The 24,169-nt window shown below is 39.8% G+C and overlaps 1 protein-coding gene and 1 pseudogene across 2 annotated transcripts in view; one reads left to right on the top strand and one right to left on the bottom strand.

The window, feature by feature from the left end:
* The window catches only part of RB1 (RB transcriptional corepressor 1), a 165,947-nt gene that overhangs the window by 5,305 nt on the left and 136,473 nt on the right, over window positions 1-24,169 (top strand). The window lies entirely within an intron of this gene.
* Window positions 4,660-9,009, bottom strand: LOC116562423 (annotated as a pseudogene).

Here is a 24,169-nt window from a genome sequence, read left to right as displayed (position 1 = left end):
AAAAGAGAGGAATACTGAGTATCTTGAATGTATGACTTGGGTATTATAATCCCCAGGCATCTAATTTATATTTTAACTGACTTGGGAACTTCATGTACAAAGCTGTTTTTGTGCATATACAGTTAAATGGATCAGAGCTCCTTCACTTCTCCCTTTCTAAAATAATAGATTTTTAGTGTTCAGAAATTTTGGAAGGGATGGCTGATTATAGAGAGTATTAGTGCATATACATACTATAGTAGTTTTCAATATATAAGTGCATTGTGTTCCAAATCTGTTTGCAAGTGCAATATAGTAGTTAGGTTTCCAGCCTAGTTCACATAACTTATTTTTTTGTACTGAACTATAACAATAATAGTTTTAACAGTAATGTCTTTTTTGAGCTTCAGATTTGAATATATGTATAAGCAAATGTTACTGCTTTATTGCCCTTTTTAAATCCCGGCTTTGTCTCTCCCTTCCCTGGGAACTAGCCCGATTTAAATCTTATTTCCTAATGGAGCTTGTGATGGGGACTAGGATGTGCGAAATTATTTATGGCTAGGTACTGGAGGAAGGTAAGAAAGGAATTTCATGTTACTTTTGGGTTTTGAGGTATGCTTTTGAAGGGGATGGCAGAAGATGATGTCCTGTTATAAATCAACAGACTTTTCCTTGAAATATGATTTTTAAGTGCAGTTAAGTTTTTGAGGGTTGGCCTGAGAATTTAACCTTCAAAAAGGAAACGCTTTTTGATAGTAGAAAGTAGGTGATGTTTAATAGGATAGAGGATGGATTGGTTAAGAGTAAGGATTAAGGGTCAAACAGATATACCACGTACTAGCTCCATGATCCTGAACATGTTATTTACAATTTTCAAGCCTTAGTTTTCTTATCTGTAAAAGGAACTGACAATAATTTCTGGATCTTGGAGTTATTGTGCAGATTAAATAAATTAATATATATAAAGTTCTTATTAGAGTCAACGAATGTGTATGTTAGGTATGGCAAACAGAATAATTTTACTTAAGAATCGCTCTAGAACATTTTATTATTAATGTAGTTTTTTAAGGAGAACTTAGGGTATTAGTTAAAATGGTTAAAAAATTAAAATGCATTGTAGTGATATTGATGTAGTATGTTTGTTAAAATTCTTATTTTTAAGTACTTTAGGGTCAGAAAAGTTGTTTATGTATGCATAAAACATACTTTTACAGCTGGTTAGTGAGATTATCCTCTTCTGTAGAATCCCAGAAGTCTAACAGCCTTTCCTCATTTTGTTTCTAGTGATAGAAGGTGGACGCTTATGTCATTGACTTGAGCATTTTTAATGCATGTTTTAGTGCCTCCTTCTGACTAGTCTCTTGTTTTCTCCATCCAATCCATCCTGGTGCCTGATTTTTTGAAAAGATGGTTTACAGTTTGCCCCTTTTGCTTTAAAATTTATTTTTCATTGTCACAACCCTCTTCAGTAGCCTCTATTTTAATACCCACCCGTGTTCCCACCACCCATTATGAAGAAATAAAGTCCAAACTGTCTAGTATTTGTAGTTCTCCATAGACTGTACTTTAACCTTCCTTCTAGTCTTATTTTTTTTATTTCCATTGATGGCTGCCAATACCTGTGTTCTCCTCCCTTAGTATTCATATTCATGCTAACTCCCCCTTTTTGGAATACCCTTTTTTTTCTCCCTTTAGCCTAAATTCTGTTTTTAAGGTGCAGTTAAAGCTGCTTCTTTATGCAAGTCTCTTGTAAGTTATATTATTTGCAGACTTTTCCCCCCATTCTGTGAGTTACCTTTTCACTTTCTTGATGATGTCATTTGCAGCATAGGATTTTAGTTTTGATGAAGTCTAGTTTTCTATTTTTGTTTGTTTTATGGTTGCTTGCGCTTTTGATGTTACATCTAAGAAGGCCTTGACTAACCCAAGGTCACAATAGCTTATTCTATGCTTTCTTCTAAGAGTCATCATACAGTTTTTAGTTCTTACCTTGTAAGTCTTGGATTTTTTTTTTTTTTTTTTGCATTATTTATTGCGTATGATATGAGGAAGAGGTCTAATTCCAGTCTTTTGAATGTGGATACCCAGTTGTCCCTGTACCTCTTATGGAAAAGACTATTCTTTCGTCATTTAATTGTTTTGGTGCCCTTGTTGAAAATCAATTGATTATAAAAACCAGGGTTTATTTCTGGACTCTCAGTTCTATTCCATTGCTCTGTGTTTATTCTTATGATAGTACCATACTATTTTGATTATTACAGCTTTGTAGTATGTTTTAAAATAGGGAAGTATGAGTTCTCCAACTTTGGTTTTCTTTTTCAAAATTGCTTTGGCTACTGTTGGTGCTTGAATTTCCATGTGAATTTTTAGGATCAATGTGTTAATTTCTGTTAAAAAAAAAAAAAAAAAGGAAGCTGGGATTTTGATAGAGATTTTGTTGGATCTGTAGATCAATTTGGGGAATGCTGCCTTTTTAACAACATGAAGTCTTTAGATGCATGCACATGGAATGTCTTTTCATTTAAGTCTTCTTTAATTTCTTTCAACAGTGTTTTTAGTTCTCAGAGTATAAATCTTATAGTTAAAAATTATTTATAAGCATTTATTCTTGGTGATACTATTACAAATGGAATTGTTTTCTTTCTTTTTTGGCTTATTAATTGCAGGTGGATAGAAATAAAATACAATTTTCTTGGATAAGAGCAGCTAAAATAGGCCGGGCATGGTGGCTCACACCTGTAATCCCAGCACTTTGGGAGGCTGAGGTGGGTAGATCACTTGAGATCAGGAGTTTGAGCTCAGCCTGGCCCACGTGGTGAAACCCTGTCTCTACTTAAAAAAAATAAAAAAATAAGCCGGGTATGGTGGTATGCGCCTGTAGTCCCAGCTACTCGGGAGGCAGTGAGCCGAGGTCACGCCACTGCACTCTAGCCTGGGCAAAAACAAACAAACAAATAAAAAAACAAAAACAAAACAATATAGCTAAAATCTATGCATTTAACAAAAATCTCTAATACAGCACCATTTTATTTATTATAGTCCTCATGTGGTACATTAGATCTCTAAACTTCTTCATCCTATGTATCTGCTAAAAATAGTATCTTTTGAACTACATCTCTTCAAAGGATGAAATTGGGTAATGTGGTGCCTCTAGCTTTGGTCTTTTTGTGTGTGGTTGCGTTGGCTATTCGGGCTCTTTTTTGGTTCCACGTGAATTTTAAAATAGTTTTTTTTTTTTTTTCTGTGAAGAATGTCATTGGTGGTTTGATAGGAATAGCACTGAATCTGTAATTAATTTGGGCAGTGTGGCCATTTTGATGATACTGATTCTTCTATCCGTGATCATGGAATGTTTTTCCATTTCTGTCATTTCTGATTTCTTTGAGCAGTGTTTTGTAATTCTTGTAGAGAGCTTTCACCTCCCTAGTTAGCTGTATTTCTAGATATTTTATTCTTTATTGTGGCTATTGCAAATGGGTTGCATTGTTGATTTGGCTCTCAGCTTGGGTGTTTGACTTCCAGGGATAGTTTGACTTCCTCTTTTCCTATTTGGATGCTCTTTATTTCCTTCTCTTGTCTGATTGCTCTGGCTAGGACTTCCAGTACTGTGTTGAATAGGAGTGGTGAGAAAGAGCATCCTTGTTTTGTTCTGCCTTTCAAGGGGAATGCTTTCAGCTTTTGCCCCTTCAGTATGATGTTGGCTGTGGGTTTGTCATAGATGGCTCTTATTATTTTGAAGTAGGTTCCTTCAGTGCCTAGTTTGTTGAGATATATACCATGCTTTATCCACTCATTGGTTGATGGGCACTTAGGTTTATTCCATATCTTTGTAGTTGTGAATTATGCTGCAGTAAACAAGTGCAGGTTTCTTTTTGGTATTATGACGTCTTTTCTTTTGGGTAGATACACAGTAGTGGAATTGCTGGATTGAATGGTTGATCTGCTTCTAGTTCTTTGAGAAATCCTGTACTATTTTCTATAGAGGTTGTGCCAATTTACATTTCCACCAACAGGGTATAAACATTCCCTTTTCACTGAATCCTTGCCAACAGCTATTGTTTTCTGACTTTTATTTTCCCATATAAAAAGGGGTTTATTTAGATGTTAGAATCATGTAGTGATTGAAAAAGATTGGATATGAACCCATCCAAGCCCAGGGCTGAGCTACGGAACAGCCCCTGCTGACATCTGCGAGGATTTAACTTGCAACAGGGAGTGGTCACCTGCTTGCTGGCCATTGTGCTTCAAAACGTTTTTCCAATGGAAGGTTGTGACTGCAGTTTTCAGATGTGCTGTGGCCTCCAAGGACCTGGGTGGGGGGGCGGTGGGAGAATGTGCATTGGGGGTAGAGGGTGGGGGCGGGAGTGAGGTGGGGGTAATGTTGGGGGCAGGGGTGAGGTGGGGTGAGGAGAATGTCCTCTGTATAAAAAGTGCTGTCCTAGGAGCTTCCTCACGGCCGCCTTGGGGCATCTGAGCGATTCCTGGGGAGGGCAGCTCGGCCTTCCTCAGGCTACCACTGCAGCCACCGATGGACATTCTCACCAGCAATCAACCAAAAAACATCAGAGTCTCTGTGAGCTTGACTGTGATGATAAGAAACACGTGTTTTCTAATTAAGACTTGTGTGCAGAACACAGAAAATTGCAGTTAAGAACACCCTACAAAGTTGAACAACAGTATTTTCCAAAAATATTTTTACATCACTTTAAATAATTTACAGAAAGCTACAAAAATCATATTTACCAGGACACATCTGTTAAATAAAAGCATTGTTTCATGTTGGTGTACATATATACAGGGCTATGTATAATGGACTCCTGTGTCCCCTGCCTGCAACCACAAAACCGTCACACACACGCACGGATATACGCACAGATACGCCCCTTTCCACAAATGCACGGAAACCTTGATGTGAACCCACAACTTGAGGGCTTAGAACTTCACTACTAAGCTGCCGCCACTGTCCTCTGCGTGCGGAGGTGTGGCTGCCAAGGTGTCCTAGTGCTGGTCGTCCCTATCGACGACCCTTTGTCAATACCTCAGGTCTAAAATGCTTTCCGCCAAGCCCGAGTTCCTCTAGTCGGGCAAATTCAGCCCTGTCTGTGCCTTCCTGCTTGGCCAGGGCTCGCCGTCCTTTGCCAGGGAGTGTAGGGTTCCAAAGACAGGGCTGGGCCCTGCCTGGGCTTCCCTGAAGGCTGAGAAGGACGGGCCCTGCAGAGGCAGCCCCAAGTTGGGGCTGAAGAGGCCAGCCAGCCTGCCCCTCCAGGGAGGCACCCTATCCAAAGTGGAAGACCTGATGGACAGCAGCGGAGAGAAGCCCTCAAGGGGCCAGGTCCTTGGGCCCCTCGTTTCGCTACCGGCGTCCCGGCTCCATGCCGCATCTCTACCTTCGGAGCGCACGGGATAGGCAGCCGACTCACGGTGGTGGGTAAAGTCGCTCCAGGGCAGGGCGTGGTCGGCCTGGGATCGAGCGCCCCTCTCAGCTTCCGGAGCGTCCCTCTCAGCTTCCGGGCTGGGGGTTTGGAAGCCCCGGCTCCGGCAGCCCGTGTGAAGGGTACGCCCAGCGCCCCCTGCCTCAGTGTCCGCTCTGGTACAGCTGGGCAGCTGACCAAAAGCACTTTTGGCAGCAGGTTCGGCCCCTCGTGAGCTCTGAGCTTTGTGAATGTAAACATTTCTCCTGCTAGCTGAGAGCCCCTTGGCGGAGACACTGCCACTGGCGCTCCTGGGCGGTGCCTGACCCTCTTGCGTCGGAGCACAGGGGAGCCCCTTCCCGCCCTGGCTGAATCGGCCGGCTGCGCTCTGTGTTCCAGCACTCTCTGCATCTTGCGGCCCTTCGGCCAGCTGTAGGGCCCCCCGGCCCTCTGGCTCCGCGTACACACCCCAGGTGGTGAGGCCAGCTCCTTCCTGCACAGCAACTCTGGCCTGACTGGGACCCCTGTCCTGAAAGTAGCAGTGCCCTCTGCCCGAACTTCTGAGCTGCTCACCAACTCCTTGGCCTTTTCTGCCAAAAACTTACTAATTTCCTGTTCGATGCCATCGTACTGTCCACTAAACTGCTGTCATCAGGGAGCCGGGGCTGGGAGCTGGGCCCTGGCACTCCCTGAGGAATGGAGTCCCTTCAGAGGCAGAGGCAGAGGCAGAGGCGAGTCTCCTGACTTGGGAGGCCCGGACCTCATCCTGGCTCCGGGCGCCCTTCTGCTCTGTCCTCTCTGCGGGGCTGCCAAAGACACCGGGCAATTTCTTCCCGGTACCCTCGCCGCTGTCTCTCTTGGACTTGGAGAGTCAGGTCGCAAGCACTGGCAGGCTTCTCTTTTTCAGTGTTCCCGGAGCCCACCCAGCTGCTCCAGGAAGTGCGTCTGAGCGGTGCTGAACCTGACCTTCCTACACCCAGCCCTGGGCTCTCTGCACCTCTTCTTGAGCTTTCTTTTTTTAAAGACCTGCACTTTTTAAGGACTTAGACCTTAAGTCCGTGATGGCCGTGTTCAGGTCCTCGTCATGGTCCAGGGAGCTGCTCTTTTCGGAGCTCTCCTTGTCTAGGCGCCCTAGCCCTGTGACATGTGAGTGTCACCTGGCCCCCTGGCTGCGCCCTCCCCTCCTGGGGCCTCGCTGTCTTTGCCCTGGACGGGCAGGTCCCGCTCCTCACGGCCGGGCTCGGCTCTCCCCTGGCTGTGGTCATCATCCTGGCCACCATCTTTCACCACCTCACACGTTTTCCACTGTCTTTCCAACTTCATGGCATGGCCGCCGCCTCTACATTTCCTTTTGCAGTCCAGCGGCAGGTTCAGTGTTTTAGAGGGGGCTTGGGGCCACTGGTCTGCCTGTTGTGGCCAGACGGCGAAGGTGGGCCGGGGGCAGCCTGAGGACAGCTCTCACCTCTGGCCAGCAAACTGCCCGTCTGCGCCTTGAGAGTCAAAGACGTCCGGATTTCCTGCTTGTCGCTGTCCACGGAGCAACTGTTGCCATCACAGCAGGAAGGCACGTTTGGGTAGTAGAAGAGTGGGCTTGTGGACAGGGGCCTCTCGCTGCCTTCCACGGGGTGGGCAAGATCGTCTTGGAAATGTCCAAGATTGCTTCCGCGCGCATCAGTACAGAGGACGTGCCTACCCGGCCTGAGGACAGTTCCACAAACTCGCTGCTGGAAGCTGGGCTCGCTGGAGGTGGAGCTTTGGTTTCCTTCGGGAGTGTGCGGGGAATGGTCAGTGTCCAGGCCCCTCGGGTCAGGGTCCGTGGCCTTGGTGGCCACTGGCTGCTTCTTGTTAGGTGTTTTCCTGTGGGTCTCGCGCAAGGCATTTTTGTAGCGCTGCTTGTGCTGTGTGCGGGAGGGTCAGGCGCCCTCTCTCCCCGGAGCTGGGCGCTCTGGGTCGGGTCCCCGTTGGCCTCCTTGCGTGTTTTCTGCAGCTGGTACAGCTCTCACCTCTGGCCAGCAAGCTGCCCGACTGTACCTTGGGGTCAAAAACGTCCGGATTTCCTGCTCAATGCTGCCGTTGCTGTCCATGGAGCTACTGTCGCCATCAGAGCGGGGAAGGCACTTTCGGGGAGTAGAAGAGTGGGCTTGTGGACAGGGACCTGTCGCGGCCTTCCACGGGGTGGGCAGGACCGTCTTGGATATGTCCAAGATTGCTTCCGCGCGCATCACTTCAGCGGACGTGCCTGCCCGGCCTGAGGACGGTTCTACAAACTCGTTCCTGGAAGCCGGGCTCGCTGGAGGCGGAGCTTTGGTTTCTTTCCGGAGCTTAGGGGGAATGGTCAGTATCCAGGCCCCCCAGGGGCCTTGGTGGCCACTGGCTGCTTCTTGCTGGGTGTTTTCCGCAAGGCACTTTTTGTGACGCTGCTTGTGTTGTGTGCGGGAGTCAGACTCCCTCTCCTCCCGGAGCTGCGCCCTCTGGGGCACGTCCCCATTGGCCTCCTTGCGTGTTTTCTGCAGCTGGTACACCTGGACGGCCTCCTCAATGTGGTCGTTACTGCTGGAATTGGACGCCTCGCGCGCCTGCGCCGCGCTGGTGACTCGCTTTCCCCTCCTCACGGCGCCTACGCTCCTCTTGACCCCACTTTTATCCCGTGCTACTTCTGAAGGGTGGCAGGGGCTGCTGGCTTCGTGCTGCCCTAGTTCTCTTGCGTGGTCGTGACCTTCGACCTGAGGCTTCTGGGCTGCACGTTCCTCTTTGCTAACTGGGGAGGTTTGCGGAAGGCGAACTCCTTACGGGCGCCCATCAGACCCTACCAACGCGCCACCTTTGCGGCAGCTCTTGGTGGGATTTCGAGAGTGACTTGGCCGAATTTTTGTTTGGGTCTGGTTTTTCATCCATTGACCCATCACATTTTGGGGTCTCATGCTGTCTCTTATTCAGAAACTGTTCTATTTCCGCCCTAATGCTCTGCTCGAAGGAGTTCCTTCTGCACACGCTGACGGGGAGGCGGAGCCCTGGTCCTCGCTGGATCCCACTTGGCTGCCAGGGCCACCACCTGAGCTAGCTACAAGTTTTAGGGGCCACAGTAGTTGGGGCACTACCATGAGCTGGTTCCGGCTTACATCTACTGCCCCCACCTAAGCCCCTAGAACGCTGGGCTGCGCCTGGCTGGGCCCTTCGGCCCCCGCCTGTGCAGCTCCACTCTTTGCCTTCAGGTATTCCTGGATGGCCTCCTCAATGTCCCAGTCCACGGAATCGTCACTGTCTGAATCTAGCATCAACGAGCGAAAGTCTGCAGTTTCTTCCTCCCCCATGGGGTCAAAGTCAGCAACAAGACCACAGGGAGCCAATGTGGGCTGCTTGTGCCAACCTGGTGTCATGGCATCCCTCTGCTCTGTGGCCCCTCTGCGCAGCGCGCTCATCGCTGGTGCCCAGAGCAGCCCTGCCGCGCTGCAGCGTGCTGATGAGCATCTGCACCGGGGTGCTCACCCACGCGCTCTCCACGCCCTCGTCAGCCTCCGAGAAGCACCCAGGGAACCTGAAGCTAGCTCCCTGGCGGGCCAAAGCACTCCCATTTGGACTGCAGAGCAATCACTGGAGGAGCGTTTAAGAGAAACATTCTAGCAGACTTGCAGGGACGCGCAGAGGGACGACGCTTTATTTCTCTGCCGGCTTCACATTCTCAAAAGGTTGGCAAGCAGTGCCCATAGGATAAAGTCTGCAAATGCTTCTTTGCAGGTTAAAAAGAGCGATGACCATAAACCCAGGTTCAGCATGACGTCACGCATAGATTCACTCTTGACCTGACCAACAAGCTCTTGAAATTCTCTGTGTCCAGGATGATTGTGATGAAACTGCAGCCAGTGTCCCCAAACGCCCCAGGGATCAGGTCTTCATCACCCCGAGGCATCCTCTTTCTGCTTTTTAAATAGACTTTCGACTTGGCCCGGCTCCTCGCAGTTAGCAGTCCCGACTCCCGCTGCGCCAGCAGCCCACTTCCGGGGGGCGGGCCGGGGGCGGGCCCGAAGCTGAGAGGCCAGACCCTTTACTTAGTTTCATTTTTGTTGCATTTGCTTTTGGTGACATCCCCTTTTTTAGATTCCACTTATAAATGAGGACATGCATAATTTTCTTTCTATGTCTGCTTATTTCACTTAGCATAATGGCCTCCATGTCTACCTCTGCCCTTGCGAGGGGAGGCGGGGCGGGGGACGGCCCCTGTGTCCCCTCCCCGCGCACCGCTGTTGCCACCTCGCGCCCCTTTTTGACTTTTTAATAATGCTTATTCTGACTGTGATAAGGTGGTATCTCATTATGGTTTTAATTGGTATTTCCCTTGTGATTGGTGATGTTGAGCATTTTTCATGTTTAGTGGCCATTTCTGTATCTTCTTTTGAAAAATGTCCGTTTGCTCAGGCACAGTGGCTCACGCCTATAGTCCCAGCACTTTGGGAAGCCAAGGTGGGTGGATCACCTGAGGACAGGGGCTTGAGACCAGCCTGGCCAACATGGTGAAACCCCATCTCTACTAAAAATATAAAAATTAGCTGGGCATGGTGGCATGTGCCTGTAATCCCAGCTACTCCTGAGGCTGAGGCTGGAGAATCGCTTGGACCCAGGAGGAGGAGGTTGCAGTGAACCAAGATCGGGCTATTGCACTCCAGCCTGGACGACAAGAGTGAAGCTCTGCAGCCAAAAAAAAAAAAAAAAAATCCGTTAATCTAGTTTGTCCACTTTTTAACGGGATTATTTGTTTACTTTTTGCTGATTTTCTGAATTTCTTGTAGATTCTGGATGTCAGCTCTTTGTTGGATGTATAGTTTGTAAATATTTTCTCCCATTCTGTGGGTTGTCTGTTTACTCTGTTGATTATTTCTTTTGCTATTAGAAGCTTTTTAGTTTAAGTCCATTTACTTAGTTTTGTTTTTGGTGACATCCCCCCCCCCCTTTTTTTTTTTTTTTTTAAGATTCCACATATAAATGAGATCATGCCATAATTTTCTTTCTATTCTTATTTTAGTTAGCATAATGGCTTCCATGTCCACCTATGTTGTTGCAAGTGACAGGATAACCTTTCTTTTTATCACTGAATAATATTCCATTGTTTATATATACCACATTTTCTTTATCCACTTGTCTGTTGACAGACACATAGGCTGTTTCCATATTACTTAACTGTATATAGAAATAAGGTTGGTTTTTGTATGTTGATCTTGTACTCTGAAAACTTGGCGAATTAATTTATTAGCTTCAGTAGTTTCTTAGTGAATCCCTTAAGATTTTCTATATATAAAATAATGTCATTTGCAAATAGAGGTAGTTTTACTTCTTCCCTTAAAATCTGGATGCCTTTTATTTCTTTTTCTTGCCTAATTACTTTGGCTAAAATCTTCAACAATGTTGAATTGAATAATGAGAAGGATATTGTTGTCTTTTCCCGGATCTTAGTAGGAGAACATCCAGTTTTTCACCATTAAGTAGATGTTAACTGTGGGGTTTTTGTAGATGCCTTTCATCAGCTGAAAACTTTTTTATTTCTAGAGTGTTGAGTGTTTTGTTTTGAAAAGGTGTTGGATTTTGTCAAATGATTTTTCTGCTTCTGTTGATATAATAATGTAGTTTTTGTTCTTTACTGAGATAGTGTAGTATCTTAGTTGATTTTCAGATGTTAAACCAACTTTGCATTTCTGGAATAAGTTCCACTTGGTCACAATGTATAATCCTTTTGATATGTTGCTAGATTTGGTTTGCTAATTTGTTTTGAGGATTTCTATGAATGTATTTATAAGAGATTTTGGTCTTTAGTTTTTTTCCTTGTGATGTCTTTGTCTGATTTTAGTATCATGATAATACTTGCCTTTCACAGAATGGACTGGGAAGTGTTCTCTCCTCTTCTGTTTTGATGGAGCAGTTTGTGAAGAACAGATGTTAATTTTTCTTTAAATATTTGGTAGAATTCATCAGTGATGCCATCTGGGCCTGAAATTTTCTCTGTGGGAAGTTTCAAAATTACTAATTCAGTCTTTTTACTTGTCTTAGGTTTATTCAGTTTGTTAGTTTCTTTTTGAGTCAGTTTTTATAGTTTATATTTTTCTAGGAATTTGTCCATTTCAACTGTTGTCTGGTTTGCTGGCAAATAATTGTTCATGGCATTGCCATTATAATCCTTTTTATTTCTGTGAGGTTGGTAGTAATTTTTTAATTTCATTCTAATTTTAGTTAATTTGAGCCTTCCCTCCTTTATCTTGGTTAGCCTAACTAGAAGTTTCTCAATTTTGGTGATATAAATTTTTTTTCCTGGCTTTACTGTGTTTTCTTTATTTCTCTAGTCTCTAAAAAATTTTAATCAAACAATTTTCCCTATTTTTTCATTATCTAATGTTTATACTTAATGTGTATATTGGATAACACTATGAAAGTTCAACATCATGAACTTTCATCATAAAATAGGCAGATATATATAATTTTACTGCCTTCTTTTAGAATTGCTTTTTCTTAAAGGCTTTGACTTCATTGAAGTTTTCACTCTTGGCCAGTATTATTTACTACATTGTGTTTTCTTCTTCATGAGGAACCATGGAAGAAATCTTTTGTCCAAGACCAGTTAGGCTTCTTTGAAGAAGCTAACTAATTAATTTAGTTTAACTTTATAGATACTATGAGTCTTATAATTGTTTGTTACTGTTTTAAATGCCAGCTTTCATGACATCATGCATTTTGGGGGATACTAACATTATTCTTGTCATTTTTTTCACCTTTCTATATTTTACTTTCACAATTATAAGTAAATAAATTTATATAAATCAAATAGACTTGTTTTAACATAAATCACACTTTATAGTAATAAAGAGTGGGTCTCCATTGCTTTCTTTTTTTACTTTAAATTTTTTAATTTTTAATTATTATGGAGACATAATAGTCATAGATATTTACAGGGTACATGCGATGTTTTGATATAATGTGTAATGATCAAATCATGGTAGTTGGAGTATCCATCACCTTAAGCTTTTATCATTTATTTGTGCTAGGAGCATTCCAATTCTAATCTTTTAGTTATTTTGAAATATATAATAAACTATTGTTAACTATAGTCACCATATTGTGCTACGGAACACTAGATCTTGTTCTTTCTATCTAACTGTCTTTTTGTACCCATTAACCAATTCCTCTTTTATCCTCCCATCCCATTATCCTTCACAGCTTCTGGTAATCATTATTCTACTTTCCGTCTCCCTGAGTTCAATGAGTTCAATTTCTTTTTTTTAAAGCTTTTGCATATGAGTGGGAACATGTGGTATTTGTCTTTCTGTGCCTGGCTTATTTCACTTAACATGGTGTTCTCTGGTTCCGTCTATATTGCAAATAACAGGATTTCGTTCTATTTTATGGTTGAATAACATTCCATTGTTTATATGTACCACTTTTTCTTTATCCATTGCATTCATTAGCGGACATTCAGGTTAATTCCATGTCTTTGCTGTTGGGAAAAATGCTGCATTCTTTTATTTGTTTTGGATATATACCCAGTGGTGGGATTGTTGTATCATATGGTGGTAGTTTTATTTTTACTTTTTGGGGGAACCTCCATGCTATTCTTCTATAGTGGCTCTACTGATGAACATTTCCACAAGCAGTTGCCCTTTTTTTTTTTTTTTTTTTTTGACTGACTTCTTTTAGCATAATTATTTGGAGCTTCATTCATATTGGTATATATATCAACAATTTATTGTCATTACTGAGTAGTGTCCCATTGCATGGGACTTTTTTTTTTTTAACTTTTAAGTTCAGGGGTACATGTTCAGTTTTGTTACATAGGTAAACTTATGGGGGTTTACTGTACAGATAATTTCACCACCCAGGAATGAAGTCTAATACCCACTAGTCGTTTGTCCTAATCCTCTTCCTCTCCCACCCTCTACCCTCTGATAGGTCCCAGTGTGTGTTGTTCTCCTCTATGTGTCCATGTGTTCTCATTATTTAGCTCCTACTTATAAGTGAGAACCTGCAGCATTTGGTTTTCTGTTCCTGTGTTAGTTTGCTATAGATAATGGCCTTCAGCTCTATCCATGTCCCTGAAAAACATTGCTCTGTTTCTATTCTTAGTCATCTCCATAGAAATGACCACTGATAGCTTTTTGCTTACTCTATCCCTCCAGTTTTTCCTTCCTCCAGCATATATACAAGGAAATTTATTTTACCTAATTAAAGTCTTACTTATCTACACCTTTTAACAAGTCATCAGTAATTTTGGAATAGGCATTAGATTCACATAGTTCAACATTCAAAAGAAAGAAAAGTATAAACAGTAAAAAGTTTCTTATTCCTATCCCTAAGCCACCCACTTTTTTTCAGAGGCAACTAATAAAAGTTTCCAGTTTTGCATTTTTCTACCCTTTGCTTTTTTCATTTAGCAATATAACTTGAAAAGCACATCTCTCTCTGTATTTAGCTTAATCCTTTGGGGATATCGTTTGTGAATTTCCTTGTTGAGACATTTAGTTTGTTTTTAATTTTACATTTTAATGCACAAATGAGGGTACTTCTATGGTGTAGATTACTAGAAGTAGCACTGCTAGGTTAGAAGCTATTCTAAAATTTTAAAAATTTTAGAATTTAAAAATTTTAAATTTGCTCATGGAATAACGTCTTTGCTCATAGAATAGTCTTTGCTCAAATCTCACCTACCAAAGAGGCCTATCGTGACTACTCCGTTTAATACTGTAACCTGCCCCTACTTCTCCCTGCACTGTATTCTTTTTCGAGCATAGTATATGGTTTACCTATTTATACTGCTTTTTGGTTACTGTTTTTCTCCCTCTGCTCCAGGAAACAGGAATGTTTGTTTTGTTCACTGATATATATTTCTAGCAGTTAGAATAGTGGTTGATGCTTAGTAGGGATTTAGTAAATATTTACTGAATTAATTGAATACATAAACAGTATCCAAAATTGTCCTCCCAAAAATGTCCAGTTTATTTTTTTTCTCTGTATCTCAATGGTTACACACACACACACACACACACACACACACACACACACACAAATGCCGACTTTCTTTACCCACTTATTTTGGAATTTTTTTTTTTTTTGAGTTTGACAAATTTATTGGTATTTTAGTAAAGACATTCATCTTAGTCGTTTCTCTATTCCAGCTTGACCTTAGGTTAATATTTCATTTGGGTCAAGAAAAGAATATGTAGGAGAGGTATGTTACTTTAGCAAACAGGAAAATGGACACAAATGGATAGTTTGCCTATATTAAAGTGAGTTAAATTCATATATCTTGATATAATTAAATCATTAAGAGTTCTATATACATTTCTGTTGTTTTACTTGGGACTTATTCTAAACTTAAATGCTAGTGAACTAAGTGTTAGGAATATACCTAGGCTGTTTCTCTGGAGTTATTACCGACTAGAAGAGCTCAACAAGCAGTTACCACCAATAAAATGATCTGAAGCTGCCTCCAAATATAGTATTGTAGGAGTTTTCAAGGAAATTTTTATCCTTTAACAAAAGTGTTAAAGAGACACTTTTGTCTGTGACTGTGCTTTTAAAGATGTGCTTAACTGTCACATTTTAAAAAGTTCATATACAATACAAAAATACAAAAACAAACACCCTACAATACACAAATTAACAAAGTATATGTGGTGAGATTCCAAAAAATGTTTGAAAGTACATTTTCTTTCCTTCTATTTCAGTATCTAAAATGTGCTTTTTGAGAGGCCATTGGTCAGTATGCATACATTTAAAATAAACCATGTAATTTACTAGTAAGAAAGCCAGTAGTTAAGTTCAATTCAAATTGGATCTCACAAGTTAGTATTTTAAATCCTTAGACAAAGTTACAGAAAGCGTATCTTCTTGTTTTTCATCTTTACACAATGTTAATTTTTATTTTTTGGTGTTTATACCTTTAAGAAAAACAAACATAGCCGAATACTTAAGCAACATGTAGATTTAAACTTTTGGTGGTGGTTTGTGCTTTAAAAGAAACAGCTTCCTTATGCTTTGCCTCAAGTTCTGGTGGAAATGCTTACAGGAACTAGCTAGTACACAAAAAACAAGAGAAGCACATTCAAAATACTGAATTACTTTGGTAGCAAATGATTTTTCTTTGACGACTAAGGAAGATAGACAAGACCCATTAAGGTAAAGTGGGCTATTTCAAATATTCAACAGTTTACATACAAAAAAAATTCTTTTAAGAGCTAAGCATTTGTATCCACTGACAGCAATGCAGTACCTAGTTTATGATGACTTGTAACAAAACAAATGCCCATAAGGAAAAAAGCTGAATTTTAATTTTATCTAAATTTACTTTTAGTCAATAGTTCAGTAACATTTTCCTCCCAGTACAATATTCCCTCTCTGTAATAAGGCTGTTCCTGGGAGTCAGACAAGTGTAGGTAATAAGGGAGTTAAGAGAGTTAACTACTTGCAGTTTTAAATGACAGTGACTTTTTGCTTCAATTTTATCTATGTGCTAACAATTTTATCTAAAAAAATATGCAATTCTTAAAAAGGTACCATTTCTGATTTCTTTATTTTCTGTAATCTTTGGAAACTAGTCACATGAAACTACAAAATTAGCAAATGTCTTGAAATCTGTATATAAAACATGAATTACCTCTTATTTCAAACTCCTGCTTATTAGTGTACCACTCAGTCTTCTAAAATGATGAAAAAGGAAAAAAAAAAAAAGCGGTTCCAAAGATAGTCTTCTACCATTCTTTAAAAAAGGAAACTGTTCCTTTTAATTTTACACCCACCCAACACCCCAATTTCAGAACATCATTTGATAGTCTTGGTCATGGACATTTCCAAGATGAGATTTTATATTTTGCTCCCATAGTTTCTGGTTTTCAGAAAACCCATGCTTTCCTTTATTGAAGGAGTTTGGTCCAGCTGATGTTAGTGTAGCCCTTCCAGTATTATTCATCCTCATCTTTGCTTCTGTAGGCATTTCCTTGGTTCACTATCTTCATCTTCTTGAAAAGCTGCTACTACTGCAAGAGTTTCTGGAGCAAGAGTTGGAACAATTTCTTTAGGCTTACTTGATCCAAGTTTGATGGATATGGGTGATGCTTTCTTTGTCGTCTGACTACCTACGGCAAATCCAAAGTTGGAGATCTTTGTAGGCTTTGTTGGGAGGTCTGCAGCTTCTTCCTCAGCTGATCACTTTTCAGCGCTAGGGCAACTGGAACTTTCCCCTCCATTACTCCAGCGGCTCCAGCTCACTTTTGACTTGTCAGGCTTCTCCTTTCCCGCCTTCCCGTCGGCCATTTCCCCCGCCGCCTTGTTTTTAAGTTTTAGAAATCTTTCTAATGCAAGTTGGGGTGTAAATAATTAGATCTAGAAAATAGCTACAAGACATTTCCTTTAACCTTCTCCACCCCCAGCTCCCCACAGTCAGAGTCAAGCCCTAAGTCTTGTCCTTTCTGTCAGAAGTAGATACAAGAAAGATACGTCAAACACTGCTATAACACTTCTCTCATAGGATTCAAATCAGTGTGGAGATTATTATAGGCTCCAGATGAGTTAGGATATCTTAAATCTCAATGTAATAAAACTAATTGTTTTCCTGTGCTTTAAATATCTCTACATTCTACATAAATATAATATAGATCCATCAGAAGTATTATTGAAATAGATGGCTATGTCAGTCAAGTATTTCTTCCTTAATTTTATAGATATAATTTTCCTTATTTATATACATTATAATTTTAAAGGTCTGATAGTCATAATTATTGATATTCAGATTGGCAGTTATTTCTGTCTGTTATATATTCAACAATAAACATTTAATCAAGTTTATGAGTTATGCTAGATATTTAGCATAGTTTTGGAGTAAATTATTTTATCAAACAAAGAATATAAAATAAACATTTCTATTTATGTTCGTGTTTTAATTTACCTTTTTTATATGCATCTTGATATTGCATTTTCATATTCTAAAAACTATTTTTAAAGACAGATTGATTCAGAATTACAGTGTACTTAAAAATCATCAGGTACCCATTATTACATTTTGCCCACATTAAATCTGTGTTTCAGAAACTGTCTACCAAACTTTGTTTATTAAGTAATTATTTTCCCTAGTTTTTTTTTTTTTTTTGAAGGAGGGAGAAGGGGAGCGGGAAGTCATTTTCCCTTGTTTTATTTAAGATATACAAAGCTGCCCACTAGTTCTTTTCATCAGCATGAGGTAAATGGTGCTGCTATACTGCATTGAATTTTAGCAAAGGTAAAGTATTTGCTATTTTAGTTATTGTAGCTTTATTGAAAGTAAACATACAGGTTTTTTACAGTATTGGAAAACTTGCCAGATTATCATTATGTGATGCGGAACCCTAGAAACTCCCAGACTACCAGAATCAATGGTCAATGATCTCTTTCAACTTGGAATTCTCTTATTCCAATGCCAACTCATTGCTCTTTTGGAAAGATCTATTCTTTCCTCTGTTGTCTTAGTACCTCCTCAGGACATATTCCCCAAAATGGAAATTTCAGTTTAAGAGAATTTTCAGCCTTGTGTTGAATAAGAGTTGGGTAGACAGCTGATGTTAGCAAGATGGTGGAATAGTAGCACTGTCTTTCAGAAATATCAATTTTGACAACTACTAAGGAAAGAATGCCTTTATACTTGAGCATACATGGAACATTCTCCAGCATCAATCATGTTAGGCCATAAAGCAAGTATTAACATATTTAAGAAGATTGAGATAATATCAAGCATCTTTTCTGACCACAATGTCATAAAACTGGAAAGCAAAAATAACAGGAAAACTGGGAAATACACAAATATGTGAAAATTTAACATGTTCCTGAACAACCATTGGTCAAAGAAAAAATAAAAATGGAAATTAAAAAAAATATACAAATGAAAATGGAAACAGCACATCAAGATTTGCAGAATGCAGCAAAACAGTTCTAACAGGAGATTTTATAGTGATAAACACCAACTTGAAGGAAACAGTAAGACCTCAGATGAATAAACTAAACTTACACCTCTAGGAGCTAGGTAGAAAAAGAACGAAATAAGCCCAAAGTTAATAGAAGAAAGGGAATAAGAAAGATCACAGCAGAATTAAATGAAAAACTCAGAAAACAATAGAAAAGATCAACAAAATGAAGAGTTGGTTTTTTGAAAAGATAAACAAAATTGATGAACCTTTAGCTAGAATAAGCAAAAAAAGGGCCAGGCATAGTGGCTCATGCCTGTAATCCTAGCACTTTGGGAGGCTTAGGTGGGTGGATTACTTGAGGTCAGGAGTTTGAGACCATCCTGGCCAACATGGTGAAACCCCATCTCTACCAAAAATATGAAAAATTAACCAGGTATGGTGACATGTGCCTGTAATCCCAGCTACTCGGGAGGCCCCAGGCCAGAGAATCACGTGAATGCGGGAGATAAAGTTTGCAGTGAGCCTAGGTCATGCCACTGCACTCCAGACTGGGGCACACAGCAAGACTCTATTTCAAAAAAAAAAAAAGATTCAAATAAATAAAATCAGAAATGAAAGAGGAGACATTATGACTGATACCATAGAAATACAAAGAATCTTGAGACTACTGTGAACAAATTATATACTAACAAATTGGATGACCTAAAAGAGACAGATTTTTAGCTACATACTACGTGCTAAGACTGAATTATGAAGAAATAGAAAATCTGAATGACCAATAACAAATAAGGAGATTTCATCAGTAGTTAAAAATCTACCAATAGAGAAAAAAGCCTCAGGACCTGAGGGCTTCACTGGTGAATTCTGTCAGACATTTGAAGAAGAATACCAATACTTCTCAAACTTTTTCAAAAAATTGAATAGGAGGAAACACTTCCAAACTCATTTAATAAGGCTAGCATTGCCTTGATACCAAAGTCAGGCAAGGAAACCACAAGAAAAGAAAATTATAGGTCAATAATCCCTGATGAATATACATGCAAAAATCCTCAACAAAATGTTAGCAACAGCACATTAAAGGGATCATACATCATGACAAAATGGGTTTTATCTCTGGGATACAAAGATGGTTCAACATATGCAAATTCATAAATATAATATACCACTTCAACAGAATGAAGGACAAATTATATGATCTTAATAGATTCAGAAAAAGTGTTTGACAAAATTTAGTGTTCTTTCATGATGAAAACTCTCAACAAATTAGGCATAAAATGAGTGTACCTCAACACAATAAAGGTTGTATGTGATACATCATAGTCAATGGGGAAAACCTAAAAACTTTTTCTATCAGATCAGGATCAAGACAAGGTCACTCACTCTTGCTCCTTGCATTCAACATAGTACCAGAAATCTAGCCAGAGATATTAAGCAAGAAAAAGTAAGAAAAGACATCTGCTACAGTTTAAATGTTTTTCCCCTCCAAAACTCATGCTGAAACTTAATTCCCAGTATGGTAGGGCCTTTAAGAGGTGATTGAGTCAATGAGTTTTCATGGGAGTGGCATCAGTGGCTTTATCCTGAGCTAATAACGTAGCATGCTCAGTTCTCTCCATGTGATACTCTGCACCAACTCAGGACTCTGAGGACTCATAGTTATTATTCAAAAAGTCAGAAGATAACAGTTGTTAGAGAGTAGGTGGAGAAGGGAACTATTGTTCAGTGTTAGTGGGAATGTAAATTGATACATCTTTTATGGAAAACAGTCTGGAAGCTCCTCAAAAAATTAAAACTAAAACTACCACATGATTCAGCAATCTTACCTTTGGGTATATATCCCCAGGAAATGAAGTCAGTTATTGAAGAGATATCTACATGCCCATGTTCATTGCAGCATTATTCATAGTAGCAAAGATATGGAAACAGTCTAAGTGTCATTTGATGAATAGATAAAATGTGGTGCAGATTATTTTAAACGAATGATTGGGTTATATCCTGATAAATGCATTGTAAGTTAAAAAATCTTAAGTTAAAATTGCATTTAATATCTTGACAAACCCATTGTAAAGTTGAAAAATCACAAGTTGAACCATTATAAGTCAGTGACTATCATATATAATGGAATTTAGCCTTTAAAAAAGTAGGAAAGCCCGCCATTTGCAACAAATGGATGAACCTGAACGACATTAAGGTAAATTAGCCAGACACAGAATGACAAATACCATATGACCTCATTTACATGTATAATCTTTAAAGAAAATCAAATACATAAAAACAGTAAAAAGATGGTTAGCAGGGGTGGGGTGCCTGGGGTGAATGTGGAGATGTTAGTCAAAGGGTACAAACTTTCAGTTATAAAATAAATAAGGGTTAGATGTGGCAACTCATGCCTATAATCTCAGCACCAATTTGGAGACCAAGATAGGAGAATCGCTTGAGGCTAGAGGCAGAGACCAACTTGGGCAACATGGTGAGATCCCTATCTCTACAAAAAATTTAAAAAAATTTTACAGGTGGTGACATGCACCTGTAGTCCCAGTTACTTGGGACTTTGAGATAGGAGGATTGCTTGAATGCCCAGGAGGTTGAGGCTGCAGTGAGGTATTGTTGTGCCACAGCAATCCAGTCTGGGTGACAGAGTCAGATCCTGTCTCAGAAACAAAACAAAATAAAGTAGTAGTTCTGGACACCTGATTTATAGCATGGTTGATTATAGTTAACAATAATTTTTTTTCTTGAAATTCACTAAGAGAAATCTTAAGTATTCTTACCATATATACACAGACAAAATGGTGACTGTGAAGTGACAGATATGTTAATTAGCTTGATTGTAGTACAGTAGTCCCCCCTTATCCTCAGATGATATGTTCTAAGACCCTCAGTAGATAGTACTGAACCCAATATATACTATGTTTTTTCCTATCCTGTAAGTGTATAACTGTATTAAAGTTTAATTCATAAATTAGCCACAGTAAGAGATTAGTAACAATGACTAAGAAAATAGAACAATTATAACAAGATACTGTAATAAAATTATGTGAATGTAGCCTATCTCTCTCAAAATAGGTACTCTGCTCGCCTATTTTCAAACCATGGTTGACCATGGGAAACTGAAACTGTGGAAAGTGAAACCATGGATATGAGGCAACTGATGTAATCACTTCTTATTGTATAGAGGTATTAAAATATCACATTGAACACCTTAAATATAAACTTTGTCAATTATTTATTATACCTCAATAAAGCTGGAAAAAATAATGTCAACTCATTTGTTGGTTGGTGACTTCCTTTATTGAAACAGTGCATGTGATATTTGGTAAAAGGAGTTGATATTATTTATCCATATACTTGGATCTGAGTCATAGGAATTAATTTCTTTAGTCAATGGTTTTCAACCTTGTTTCCAAAAGTAGTAGATATCAGCTGGGTGAGGTGGCTCACACCTGTAATCCCAGCACTTTGGGAGGCCAAGGCGCGCTGATCACTTAGGTTGAGAGTCCGAGACAAGCCTGATCAACATGGAGAAACCCCATCTCTACTAAAAATACAAAATTAGCTGGGTGTGGTGGTGCAAGCCTCCCAGCTACTCAGGAGGCTGAGGCAGGAGAATTGCTTGAACCCGGGAGGCAGAGGTTGCGGTGAGCCGAGATTACGCCATTGCACTCCAGCCTGGACAACAAGAGTGAAACTCTTTCTTTAAAAAAAAAAAGTAGACACCAGTTTTGTAGCTATTTTGCAGAAAAGCCAATTAGTGGCCCTTTGAGAATGGTGGCAGTTTTCCCTCCTATATTGTTATGTCTTCTTGGCTGGATCATTTTTTGGGCTTTGAGCTCAATAAACTAAGCAGAGAGCTTGACCAGAAACTTAGTTCTGGGTAGATTATGTATCATCTGTTCAGAAAATGAGGTCTGTAATGTCATTTGTGTATGTGTGTGTGTTACCCTTATTGATACTTACCAGTTTGCTATCAATGTGTGAGTGGAAGCTGAAGAAACTATAGTGGAACCAGCAGTCTTAACTTACACTTTGGTGATTCAGTTGCTGCTTATTTCTCTGAGTATACTGAAAAAAGAAAAGAAAAGAAAAAAAAAAAAAAGAGAAAAAGCCACTCTATGGCTACTGCCAAAGCTTTTTTTTTGAGGGGGGGAATTATGTTAGTGTTAGTGCTGGACACTACAAGGCTCCTGGGGTACAGCAGTGAATTAGATACAATTTTTCTGCCTTCAGGATGCTTACGTATAAGTAGTTGAGATAGGGACAAATGAGCAAGCAAGCAAGTCACAGCCTACATAGGTTTATGAACTGAATTCCGTAGGAGTTTTTCAAAGTTATTTTTATTTTTTCTGACTATATGCTGCATGATCTGTAGGAGTTCTTAAGGTAGGGAGTCCCAGGTATTCAACTTTTGGGCAGATGGCCACATAAATCTGAATTTGCCAGGTATGTGCTTTTCTGGGAATAGAATCAACTTTCTTACCCACAAACGCATTGTGTAACTGGGTGATTGATTCAGACAGTATTCGCCCCTGCATGTTGTTTCAGAAATGTGATTGGGTACAAGTAAGGTCAGTTTTTACATTCGTCTTCTTGGCACTGTCATTCTTGCCTTTTACTTCTGTGCACATCCGAGAATGTCCTTAACACTATACTGCTGTAAGCTCATGTTATACAGATGAGAGGGGAATTTTCTGACGTCTTAGCTTATTCCTTTTGTTCCTACATATCACCTAGGTAAGGAGGAAATTCAGGAGTAGAAGATAAAGACAGCTCTTCCCCCCCTTCATATTTCATTTACTGTAACCCTACTGCTAATTATTTATTATAGTCTCATGAACTGTGTGTAAGGATGTATCTTTTGACCCTGAGGTAGAGCACATGTTTCTTATGACTTATTTTTATCTTTCACAAAGTGCAAGCTAAAGAGAACATTATTTTTAACTTTTGAAATTGCAACTTAAATTATGTTAGTGCATGCATAGTAGTACTTTTCTGATATCTTCAACATGATTTATGTCACCACTTGGTGGAGCTCTTTTATAAGTTAGTGCACTGTAAATTTAAAAAAAGCAAGTATAAGTGGTCACTAATTAGGGGTTATCATTAGATTGGTTCAAATGAACTCAACTAAATGATGATATAATAGGTAATCTCTTCAAGTACTGACTGTAGATTTTGATTTAAACTGTAATATATGTGAGTAAAATTTCGATAATTTAAAGATTTTTATTGAGCATTTCTAATTTTACTCTTTCCTGCTTTATGTAATTGTAGCACTTTAATTGACTTTTCTCCTATTTTATAATCATAGATAATTTAGAAAATGTATGTAGGATTAATGAGAAAAATGAAAATGTTCATAATCCTACCATGTAGAAATAATCATGAACATTTTAATATATATATTTATTTTCTCTTCTTTGTTTTTTCACAAAATTGGAATCAAAATACATGAAGAATTTTTATTCTGCTGGGTTTTTTTCTTAACGTTATATGTTGGGTATTTTTACATACAGTTTTGGTTACTGTAGCCTTGTAGTATAGTTTGATGTCAGGTAGCGTGATGCCTATAGCTTTGTTCTTTTTGCTTAAGATGGTCTTGGCTATCTAGGCTCTTTTTTTGGTTCCATATGAAATTTAAAGTAGTTTTTTCTAATTGTGTGAGGAAAGTCCATGGTAGCTTGATGGGGATAGCATTGAATCTATAAATTACTTTGGGCAATATGGGTATTTTCATGACACTGATTCTTTCTATCCATGAACATTTGTTTGTGTCCCCTCTTATTTCCTTGAAGAGTGGTTTGTAGTTCTCCTTGAAGAGGTCCTTCACATCCCTTGTAAGTTGTATTCCTAGGTATTTTGTTCTCTTTG

The sequence above is a fragment of the Sapajus apella genome, unplaced genomic scaffold (assembly GCF_009761245.1).
Source record: "Sapajus apella isolate SASKATOON/1434 unplaced genomic scaffold, GSC_monkey_1.0 scaffold32, whole genome shotgun sequence".
NCBI classification, from domain to species: Eukaryota; Metazoa; Chordata; class Mammalia; order Primates; family Cebidae; genus Sapajus; species Sapajus apella.
Note: the sequence above shows the minus strand (reverse complement) of the source record. Positions and strands in the feature narration are given on the sequence as shown.